The sequence below is a fragment of the Camponotus floridanus genome, unplaced genomic scaffold, assembly GCF_003227725.1.
Source record: "Camponotus floridanus strain SB8 unplaced genomic scaffold, Cflo_v7.5 scaffold14, whole genome shotgun sequence".
Classification (NCBI taxonomy): domain Eukaryota; kingdom Metazoa; phylum Arthropoda; class Insecta; order Hymenoptera; family Formicidae; genus Camponotus; species Camponotus floridanus.
Window position 1 is genome coordinate 2,682,669 of NW_020229259.1, and position 13,250 is coordinate 2,695,918.

General features: G+C 28.1%; 1 protein-coding gene across 3 annotated transcripts in view; it reads right to left on the minus strand.

Annotated features, from left to right (window-relative positions):
- LOC105253722 overlaps nt 1-13,250 on the minus strand; it is a 125,006-nt gene that overhangs the window by 49,551 nt on the left and 62,205 nt on the right. The window contains exon 3 of one of the 3 annotated variants that reach the window (XM_011261936.3): nt 8,103-8,252. The exons of the other annotated variants lie outside the window; for them this stretch is intronic. The gene's annotated coding sequence lies outside the window, so the exon portion shown is untranslated. The remainder of the gene's footprint in view (nt 1-8,102; nt 8,253-13,250) is intronic. 3 annotated transcript variants of the gene reach the window in all.

Sequence of the window (13,250 nt, forward strand, 5' to 3'; positions counted from 1 at the left end):
ATTTGCACCTCGAGTTAAATTTTAATTCGTAATTTCTGCGAAGAGAAATTAATTGATATTATCCTGATAATAAGTTAATAAATTTATTATTGATTAATAGCGTTGATTTGCGGCGTTAGAATAATTACCACAATTTCTAAGTTAATTAGAATTTGATGCGTATGTAATTATAAACTTTAGATGCGATCAGCATTAATTAATATTTCATGTTTCAATCTAGTGGAACGAAAGTGAGTGGATGATGATCTATATAATAATATATATAATATACCGAAATAATCTCTTTCTATATTAAATTTAGATTGAAATCACAGGCTACAACACATCGTTGTGCATGAAAAGTTACTATCATAATTAAAAAAATTTATTAATTTTATTATAAGGCTGTAAAAATAAGAAGCATATAAATAGGAACTTTAAATAGGAACTTTAAATCTTATTGATTGACAAGTTTTTATCAAAAAACTATTATCTAGATAAATAATTTATAACAAAGAACTATTGGTGTTGTCTAACGAAATCTTTACGATTTTAATTATAATTGAATTTTATAATTAAATTGTTAAAATAATTTTATAATTAAATAATTTTATAATTAAAATAATTTTATAATTAAATTTTTAAAATAATTTAACATTATCTTTCATAATTGAACATTTTCTATAATTTAAACTTTTACAAATTTTGTTTTACATAATTTAAATTTAAATATTAATTGTAATATACTTAAAAAAATGTTTAGTGTATTGGTGTGCGAGAAAAAGCTCGATAATAACAATTAAATATCTCATGTTCATAAAAATTTGTCATTATAGAGTGTACAGTTTTATAATGTAGAAAATAAAAATCGAATAAAAAATCGAATAAAAAAAGTTTAAGCTCTACGATCTTGCAATGTTAATGGTCGGTGAGAAATGATGTAAAATTTTGGTTGAATCGGATTAGCAGTGCGTGATTTCTCGAGAGCGATAAAACTATTTCTTCCCACAGGATATCCGACGTCGATTCTTCATGGAACTTGAAGGGCGGATAGTCAAACATCCGGGAAATTCCCGAGATGTGTAAGCGCCGGGGAAGAGAATTCGCTTATCGATCGGCAGATGCCTAGCAGGCTTCGCGTTAATAATTCGCGAGTGAGACACGATAAATGCAAATCGCACAGAGACACTGCATGAATATTTGCGACTCGCCGTGGGCGCGATTTACAATCTGCCAGATAAGATACGTATCTTTTGTGTACATAGAACAATCCAAACGTGATATGCTCTGAACCGGAAATCCCGTTTGCGTGAACGCAAGATTGAATTCTAGCAATCAAGTAGTATTGAAATGTAAACTATTATAACTATTTTATTTGATACACATATCATTTAGCAAAGTAAAAATTATAATGGACTTTGATAATATTGTTATGGTATGTTATTATTCATACTATTAATTTATATGTGTATAATATAAATGAAAAATGCAATTAATTATGTATGTTGGATATATATTACATGTGTGTGTATATGGGACGTGTGTGGTATAATACTGCTATATAATAAAATCTCTCTATTAAAAAATTTTTTACGTAGAAGGAATTTATGCAAAAAACAGAATCCGTAAAATAAAATATTGTATATTTAATATAAATTATTATATTATATAAATGATATATATTTTATATATACTTTGTATAATCTATAAAATAAAAGATTGTATATTTTATGCAAATTATATATATATATTACATTCTCGTTTTTTTTAACGATCAGAAGAGAAAAGATACTATATTTTATCTCAAAGTGGTAATAAGCGAAAACAGATTTTTATTGAATTAAATTTTGTTGAATGACTACTACCAATAACTTCATTGACACCATGTCTTTCTCTATCACGAAAAAAGACTCGTTTATATTTTTCGGTTGAGCTCGTGGCAGCTCATGTTAACACTAATTTATCACTGGCGTTTCTCTTGATTCTCCGGCAATCGTAATACAAATCCCCTGACGATGTTTCTCGGCGAAAATCAACGAGATTTACGTCCATTCGTCAGGAACATTTCTGAACGTAATCGCGTAATAAAATGCGCCACTAAAAGCGACAGGCATTGTTTCGCGACGAAAATTCCAGGTGTCTTATAAACGTCCCGGTGAAACAGAGACTATATAAATTGTTGGCTAATTTGAGACTATATAAATTGCTGGCGACAAGAATATTTGATTCACCCATATTTGTGCACATCGAGCTTGGAATAATTCACGAGCTCGTGGTTTGTGACCGCTATACGGTTTAACACGTATGGTTTAATACATCGAATGCCACGGTAAATACCACGATGTCGACTATGATGTTTGACATTGACAGAATTTTGATGCTATCCATAATCGTATCACAGCTGCTATATTAAAGTTGATAATATTCCTTCATGTTATCGATTGCAACTTATAATATTAATTTTAAAATTCAATTCTTTCTTCTCTTCTAACGTTTATTTTTTTAAATCATTTTTAAACGACTATATCCGATATAGACATAATGAATAACAATGTAACACCTTGTCATAAAATCGATTAAAAACAAATAGCTTGACTGTCAATATCCACTTCCGTTGGCGCGGCAAAAATCCCATCTCGTACTTTTATATCCGGCTTAAAATGAAACAAGGATCGGTATCAAAATATGAGAACCGAAACAGGCATTGAGTCCGGCCGACGTGAGGCTAACGAGCGTTGCCGAAAACTCTTGGCCATGTTAAATAATACCGCTGATAAATCATTCGATCAAGCTGGCGGAATAACATTCATAATCAGAAATTAAATTATTTCAGCGAGCCGACAACTATTTACCATCCAGTACGATTATTTTGCGCGTCGTATTTTCCGCAGAAGAGAAAGGAAATAATGAACAAACGGCAATTATTCGAGAAGTATTGTACGCACGCGCGCGCATTTCAATGCGCGTCTCACCCACGATTAATCCGTTGCGAATTTACGCCTCGGCGGCCGACGCCCCCGCAAATTCGCCGACCGCAAATCAATGATAACCCCTCCATTGACATATATATTCGAGGACGGCGTAAATTTGCTACGCTTTTGTAAATCGGATCATTTTGCTGCCCGTACGTGAACGGCGGAAACGATGTATAAAAGTATAGAAACGAGCGAATATATTGGATATGCTTTTCAATCTCTCTCAATGTCTCGATATATTGAGAAGAATCGAATTTAATGCTTCCTTCCTTCGATGAAAATATTATAATAAATTTAAGCTTAAATAGTAATCAAGAATATTTAAGAATAAAATCGTATTTTATTCATAATTTTATTTTTATTAAAAATGTGAGAATTATATAATTATATTATTGTAATAAGCAATTATTAATATATTTAATTATTATTAGATTTTATATATAATATAATAATGTTTTCTTTTATACTTGTTATAGAGAAATTAAATTTTGTTTTCTTTTATAATAGGCTTTAGATTTCTTTGGAAGAACTTATGCAATTCTAAAAAATCAAATCTAAAAGAAAATATTAAAGAATTGTAGAAGAAAACAAACGGTAACTATGTCTGTGTCATGCAACAAGCAAACTCCGATGTAACCACGATGTTACTGAAGCGTTCAGATCGCTCAAGCGTCACGGATATTCCCGTAGAAAGTTAACCGGAACTTAAAGGAAGGCACCGGAGAACTTACCTTAATCCGATTATACGCGATACGAGATAGGGGGAAGCGGTTCGGAAGGTCGTTCTTAAACGGAGCAACTTGCGTTATTTTGCATCGTTGCGGTCGGGTCGCATTAACGTTGCTCTATCTACACTACGTCTATCTTTTGCGGGAAGTTCAAGACGAGAGATTAATAAAATCGGAACGTGCGATCAATAAAGCTTTGCTTAATCCGTTGTAATTAAAATATCGATATTATCTGGTACAAGAAAACAAGTTTCTCGCAAAAAATTATAAAAATAATAACTTATAATTTATAAAAATAATAATTATAAAAATTTTTACACATTTAAGTCTCTTATTTTTTTTTACACCGATATATGTATCTAATTTATTGTTATTATTTTTTGTTTTTTTTTATTTATTATTTTTGTTATCATTTATTTATTTATTTATTGTTATTATTTTGAAAGAATTACACGTTATCTGCAATATCTAACGTTATAAACCATATTTTCTCGTTTCCTTTTTTTATTAAATAGATATATCTGATATGACTATCGAGATCCGCGTTGACGTTTAATAAGCTGAAATGCAAGCGAGCATTATTAAACTTGGCGATTTCGCGATGCACTGTCATTGCAATTTTTAATCTGCAGTTCAATAACCTTGCGAAGAAAAAATTGTACTAGGAGCAGATTTAACGTTGACCATGTCGAATTATTGATCGCCGCTCATGTCGATATATTAAGGGCAATAGGTTCTCGCCGTGGGCGATATTGCCATTGTAACGAAGGTAATAATATGTTCATAGCATTGTGTTATTACGTCATTTCTTCGTAATATAAGAAAAATTCTTTCTTTCGAGAAATATGTGTTTTTGAAGATACACTAGATTTCTCCAGCAGTTGAGTAATATAACATCTGATAATGACTCATTAATTGTTAAAATATTTTCATTAAGTGAATAATGTTTGCTTAGTCATCGATTGATCCATTTTCTGCGAAATGTTCAACGACACTTATTTTTATTTGTATCCCATTAGATGTGAACGAAGAGGAAGAATAAAAACTTTGAAAATAACGACAAATTTGTCGCTGAAAATGCGAATAAACAAAAGAATTAAAGTTCCATATAATCCGCGAAGACTTAAAGCTTATGCCTAAGTAGATTGATTAATGAGACTTCTTAATTTGGAAGTGTTCTATCTCTATAATCACAGGACGTCACAGGATCACAGGATCTCACGTACGCCGGAAATACATCTGGCGCCGGCCGCCGGATCCTCGTGGATTTCCAGAGCACGCCCGTCGTTATCACGTACGGGTCGTTAAACCTACTGTCGGTCGTGAACTTTCGAAATAATTGCGAATCGTGGAATTCGATTACCACCGCGTCGCGAACGCATTCGTGGAGAACGATGGGATGGACGGGAGAGAGAAAGGGTATGAGAGAAGGAGCGAAATGCAGTCGAATGCATCTCGAATTCATATGCAGCGCAATGCAAACGGTTGCATCGCATTGCGAATGTTTCGTTTGTCGGGCATGCGATCTTTTTTTTTTTTTTTTCGTTTCTCCATCGCATGTGAAACTTTTACATTATAACGGCAAACTTTTCTTTGTTCTTGCCTAAGTTTTGTTGCTTTTTCCTTGCGTGAGATGAACACGACGATCGGTAAAGCGCAAAAAACCGATAGCGAGAAAGAGGTTGAATCTCGGAAATTCAGGATATGAATTAAATAACTAAAGGGTACAGTAGATTTGTCTTCGAATAGTAACTGAACAGGCGAATAAGGTCATAAAGTTTAGCTAGCAAAAATGAAATGAGCCGAAAACGATACGTGTATATCTTAGGAAATTAATCGATTGGAGTGTTTTTTCTATTAAGTCTACGAAATACATAGTACATGGAAAATAATTGATTGTATTCTCTTAAATGGAATTAATTGGAATTAAATGGAATTCTCACTGATAGTTTTAGTTATAAGTATAGCACTGCAAATATTACTAACAATAATCAATTGATAAATGGCTGATTTTTCAATGAGATTTTTATTGCCATAATCAATGAAACATAAGATGAAAAAGCAAAGGATGTTTTCACTGAAAGTCATTAAAGTATGTATCTTCTGAAATCACTGTTTTAATTGGTACTTTAGTCATTCAATTTAAGAGAATATGTTAATGTATATGATAATTACTTGTATAATAAAAAATTTGAGATTAAATAGATTAAATAATAATTTAGTACAAAGCATTTCGTGTATTTCTTTGTACATATATATACACTTTATCTCTACTTTTTTCGTGTCTTTTATTTTACAGGATTAATTAATTTTTATTATAGTATTATAGTATTATTTATACTAGAAATCCTATTTCTTTGGCTTTCTTAACAGTCAATTTTATTATATTTCAATTTCTCATATTGTATAATTTATCTACATAACATTTTGCACTTAAGACAGCACATTTTTCATATCTGATATCTGACAGCATATTTTTCATATCTCTTTCTTTTTTTCTTTCCTCTTTGATAGAAGATACCTTTTTTTAAATATATAAATATAAATCAATAAATATCTCAATTCGTATAATATTATAAATCATACATTATTTTAACATAATATTAAATAAAAATAAAATCAACGCAACTTATATTTCCAAAATCAATCAATAATTGGATTGATTGATCAGAAATTGTACATGAATCGCCGATCACTTTCTTAAATCGAATTTCCCTTTCTATTCCGTTGAGGTTATTGAATAATCTTTTTTCTCTATAAATGCAGGAAGAGTTGGACATTGATCGAGAAGAAATTAATGGTTACATTTACCGATACGTTAATGCGTGTTGTAAACCGGAGAATTATTTGAAATATCGTTCGCGCTTGTTATACGGATTGCTTAATTGAATTATATCATTTTGCGATAGAGAAGTTCTCCGATGAATACGACACCGATGGCGAATGAGACTTGCAGATAATATTATTGCCACTTTTAATCAAGATTATTAGATTTGCAATGATACAAGGGAGAGAAATATTGATATTTTTAACTATAATCAGAGGATTTTAAACTGATTATTCATAACTTTCATCCACATAAATTCATATAATTATCTAGATATTAGTAACGCTGCCGAATTAATATACTTAACATTTTCAATGATATAAAAAAAACCACGTAAAATACATAAATATAGAATATAAAATATAATAATAATATATATATATATATACATATATATATATCATATCGCGCTCTTTGAAACTTTCACATCAGGTATAAAGATATTTTAGATTAAGTTTCACTATCAAACTTCTGCTTTCGTGTGTGAACGTCGAAGGAATCTAAGCTGTGAAAAGATTGGAGACGAGATAAGATGGTGAGGTGTCGTGTCTATTAGAAAAAGACACGAGTTTTATTGTCAAGGTGATAATGAATGAGAAGCTTTACCTCCTACTTAGTGTCATGATTCATGAGTTCTTCGCGAAAGATGTAGAAGAGTACGATCTACTTACCGCTTTTTTTTACGTTCGCGATTTTACCTTTTCCTGTCCCTCCTCGTATTTTTCCGATTATATGGATCGAAGGGGATATGTACCCTATCAATGTTAAACACGTCAATGAAAAATCCGGTGAACATATTGTACTTGACTTTCATTCTGCTTTATCTTCGTTTACGTGGTTCTCAATTATATTTCTCCTTATTTTTCTTTTTTTTTCTTTGTAAATGTCTTTCATTTTGTTATATTTCGTTATAAAAAAAGAAAATTTAAACTTGATAATTGACTTGATAATTAATAAGACAGATATAATGTAGACAGATGTTTAAATTACATATTATGTATATATTTTTGATGCATACAATTTTATGTTACACAAAATATTGTATATCACATGTTTTAGTAAAATACATTTGTTTGAATAAAATCTGATAAATATATGATAAATATATATGATAAATATATGAATGATAAATATATTTATTATGATAAAATGATTGTAATTATTTTATCTGTTAACTATAGGAAATATATACTATATCTTTTAAATTATAGAAAAAAATATTGACGGGATCCGCTTGGAAACACGTTTTGACTGTCATCAACAATCCAAAACCATTTTTATTATTAGCGATTTTAGATGAAATGATTATATTTTTAATTAATTTATCAGTTGATAAGTCGAAAATCAATATTCGTGCAGGGCAAACTTTGTCCCAGTTTCTGAATTTGCCAGACACCACAACAAAGAGAAGATTATATTTAATCTGTATAAAATAAAATTTTCACTCAATTATTATCATATGAATAACTCAGATATGAATTCTTGAGAGAGATATATAGAGATATATATAAAAAGGGGCATAATAAATTTTTAATTATTTCGACATAATAGCTACATATAAAGTGTACTTAAATAAAAGATATTATTACTTACACAAATGAGATAAACACCCGTAATGCACTTATAAATATTGTACAATTTGGATACGGGCGAAAAAGTGGACCTCTGTCTCCAATTTTGTCAGTTACCGTCATGAACAGCTGATGAACCTTTGGTTTTACGCAGAAACGAATTGTCCATCATCTACGAGAATTTTGTTTGTAATAAAATTCTTTATAAAAAAGGAAGAAGGTTTTTCGTTGAAATTTGTACGCTATTTCAAGATATATTTATTACAAACACATAACAGTTATTCATTATATAAAAATTACATATATATATATATATATATATATATATATACATATATAATTATTTAAAATACAGTCTTATGCATCTCTAGTCATATGATATTTGAATATATATAAATATATATATATTTATTTCATTTCAGATCTTACATTTATGCTTTGAAGTATTATAAAAACATATATACATAATTCAGAGTTAATCTATAAACAATATATATATATATATATATATATATATATATATATTTTCATCGAATTATAATAAATTAAAAAGAATATCTAAACGTTTTGACGCTTATTTCTTTATGAAAAAATAACAGATTGATGATAAATTACAAAATTTCACATAGTTTTTATGACACATATATAATACAGGAAAATTATAATATATGTATATTAATAATTATCATTTTATATGTGTATTAATTTAAACTGAAAAGCGATTACTTCTCCTTAACTTATATATATTATAATTATATATATAACTTATATATATTATAATTCGAAAAATAAATGTTGACATATCTATGTTCATATGTTCTTTTATTTTAAACTTTATATTTACTTTCTGAAATATTATGTAAAAAACAGAATAAGAATCTGCATATTATATCTTTTCATACGAAAAATTATAAGGTGAGGGTTAAAAAATATTTCTGTATTTATTATTTCTGTATTTTTGGAGACTATTTGAAGTTTGGGGGGGCTTCGAATTTCTATATAGTTCTCCCTTGCTACGCCACTATGATATATATACGATAGGAAATTTTGTTTCCTTCATAAATAGCACAAATTTACAAATTCAGAATACAAATCCATATTTACAGCTTTTTCGCTCAATAGAAGCGAGTCGTAAACATGTTTTCATTCAGATCAAGAATTGTACCCACTAGCTTTAATAATAAATGCGCTTTTACGTAAATATTAATTGTGCAGTTATTATTTTTTGCTATTCATTATTCTTGTGATCTAATCTATTCAGTTGTCTCAAGCACAATTTTCATCATCTTTAATATAAAATTGATAAATTTTATCTCTAATGTAGTATAGTTTAATGTATAGAAATAAAAAAATTCTTGGAGGCATTATTCGCGCATCTCAATGAATTCAATATGATGTCCATTTGTCGAACTTTAATCACAAGAATTCTACTCTTCATGTTTGACATTGATAGGATATACATCTATATAATTCAATACAGAGCAGAAGATAGATTTTAAATATTAGAATTATAAGTTCTTGCATGTGTTTATCCTTTTATATACAAAATTATTGTTAATTTTTCAAATAACTTTAGCCTTATCGACATGGCGTAATATACCTGTACTAGCATTATATTAATCAGAATTTATCACTTCTTTTTTTGCTATTCACTATCCTTTTTTTGCTATTCAAAATTCACGTACTTACACTCATATAGGGTTTTTATTTTTATGCCAAAGCTTATAATTGCTATCGCCAAAGGGATATAACAAACAGAAGATATTTCATTTTTAATGTAGTAGATAACAATTATTTTTATTATTTCAAAACAAATGAAACTGTAAGTAAATTGTATATCGCAAGTATGACTAATCGTTTGCGCAATAATATTTTGTAATATATATTCCAAAGTAAAAATGTTTTTTATGAAAGTCATTATACAAATTATAAATAATTAGAGTCATTAAAAGCTTTATTACTGATAATAATACTTATTATAATAATATGCTACTTTAATTACTTTAAAAGCATTTATAATAATTAATTTATTATAAATGCTTTTAAAGTAATTAAAGTAGCATATTATCTTCTATCGTGACCTTGCATGATGACTTAACAGTGTTTAAAAATATTGCGTCACATAATTTCTGTACAATATAAAGATATTGCATCATATAAGTATGGTTATATAATGTTAAAATACTGTCAAAAACATTGTTATAATATTATTATAAAATATGTTGTATTAAATATGACCAAGTTTTATTTGTCTACTTTTATTTTTATGTATTTTTTGAAAATATAAATATGTCTTTGCTTTATACATATAATTGATTCGTGTGGCAATTCTTTTTTTATAAAATAGAAATCTTTCCTGATCAATCAAAGAAAAAAATTGTAAATACATTTTTTTACTGAAATGTATTTGATAATTTTGGTTAAAAAGTGTAAAGATATATTTATTATATGATTTTTGTATCCACTATCCACATTTCTTTCGTTTCGTTGTATTAACTTTCTAGTACATGAATTTTTCGCATAATTTAAATATAGCATTAAATATAGCTCTATTTTTAGCCTATTTAAGTTTAAATTTCAAAAATAAAGCAAATGCAAGTAAATGTTACAGAAATCATAATCGAATATTTCAAATATGTAGCTGTGAAAAATTCAGATATAATGAAGCTAGTGAGCTCCATTACTTCATAACTGAATACTTCACAGTTCTTTTTATAAAGAAGACAAAATTATTGCAATTTTGAATAAAATTGCTCTTCCAAGTTGTTCATTTGCTTGTTGTAAATTATATTCTCTTTGCTTTCTCTAATTTTTGAACTTGCAGAGGAGTTAACATATTTGATTTCGTTAAAATATTTAGTATGTTTACCTTACTTAAAATATTTTAATTATTAATTTAAGATTAAATGTACCCTGCTCTTTTTATTCCATGATTATATTTAAAACAGTTTTTATAGGAGTAAAACAAACTTGGGTAACTACATTCAATTTTATGGCATTTAATTATAATAGATAGCTAAATTTTTTACTACTGACATAATTATTATTTACACAGTTATTATTTAAAAAGATGTTATCTAACTTATCGTATAGCTAGATTGTACAGCTAGATTGTAATATTCAAATTTAATCAACAATTTCTAGCATTAAATCAGCTTTAAATGTTTATGCCAATTATTGTAAAGTTTTTATATTGTATTAAATTTTAATATATATTTTATTAATATATATTTTAGTAATATTTTAATATATTCTAAATCGCGTATTCTCGTATATTTTTATAGAAATATTGTATTGTTTTTCCTCTGATATTATTTTAAGACTTTAAATGAAATGGGTAAATTGTAGTAATTTTGGAGCCATATCTCTCAAGATAGTATCAAAAGAATTATTATTACAAATTATAACAAATTATTACAATTAATTTTCGATTAAATCTATCACTAGTTTATATATAATTTCTATCTGTAAATTTTCCTAAAAGTATGTATTAAATGGAAATAACAGAGGCGATTTAGGGAGAATAATGTGTACCGATGAGAAATGGGCGAGGATAGGAAAGTGAACCTCTCATAGTCGTGGACCTGTGATTGGTTTAACGGGATTTAGTCTCTGTAATGCCAAACTCGACGTCTGCTGTTGTGGTTGGCTTTGGTCAGGTGCATTATCCAAGGGTCATTAGAGTTAACATAGTAAGAGCAAACCCTGTCGTATTGAATCGTTCAACATTTTGGAACTGCACAAAAATGCCGAATGTGTTCGTGCTAAAATTGTGTATGCTTTTCTTTTTGTATTTTAAAATAGCTGCAGCAATTGCGGCTATTTTATTGTAATAATAATTAACGATAATAGAAACAAAAAATTGTTTTGATTATTTAAATTTCTAGAAGATTAATCATGTGTCTTTGTATAATTTAAAAAGTTTAGTGGAAACTATATGTTATATCTTTTATTATATAAATTGTAAGAAGTTTTTTTACAAGATTAAACAACAACTAGAGAAAACCAATTATTATCACATTATTAACTTTAAAGAAATACGAAGTGAAACATTGACGTGTGCAATTTTATATATATAATTTTCATTTTTTATTTTAAAAGGAGAATAATTCTTTTATATTTTTTAAAATAAATGTATTATATTTTTTAAAAATATCTTAAAATAAATATAATCATTTGATAAAATATTAATATTATTATATTAATATTATTCATGTTTTTTTTTTATAAAATGAAGTACTTATTGAACAAGAAATACGAATAGTTTATGCTTATTAAGTTTATTAGTGTGTTCAATCTTATGCATGCGGTGTATTTTGTTCGATTTTTATATCTCGTGTGCGAAAGTATTCGTAACGAATCCGCATATGCGGTAACCGTATTTCTAGTTCGTGCCCATTTCGTCCTCTTTCGTATTCCATCTCATCCGAAAGGGCTGCATTATAGATCGTGTGAAATCCAAGTGTCTGACCTCGATAGGCAGCGATGGGTCCCGTTAGAGAGAGACGAGTAGAAGAGCGAGAGCAGAAGCGGCCTCGTGTGAGCGAAGGATAGAACATCGAAAAGGGAACGAGGGGGAGAATCATCGTGCGAATTTTACGTTAACCCGATAGCTGGTTGGAATAGATTACATCGATCGGGAAGTAAAATCTATCTGCGCGGATAACACTTTTATAAACGGTCCAGACATTGTTAGCACATTTTCACCTTTTATTCACGATAACTGTAATGTCTCTTTCTACTGCATATGATTAGATAAAATTAAAAAATCAATGCTACATATTATTTTTCGAAAGAACAATAACTTTTTTTAGAAGGCTGCTATGTAAGTAAGATAAGACAAAAATTGTATTGAAGATTGAATTATTATATTTATAGTATATAAGGCTAATATATATAATACGAGTACACTAATCCTAATAAATCGCTATAAAAAGTTATTATAAAAAAGTATAATTTAATTAATTCAAATAGTTTAAAAAACTTTGATTTAGATCACATCTCAATAAAATTTTTTCAGTCACTTTTTAAATTTTTATATTTTGCGATTGTCACTAGTATATCTCATTTACTATCAAAAACGTAACTATGAAAAAATGACAAATAAACAATTTTTTTCTTTCATAAAGAGTTTATTTTTTGTTAAATATAGAGAATTTTTCACATAGAA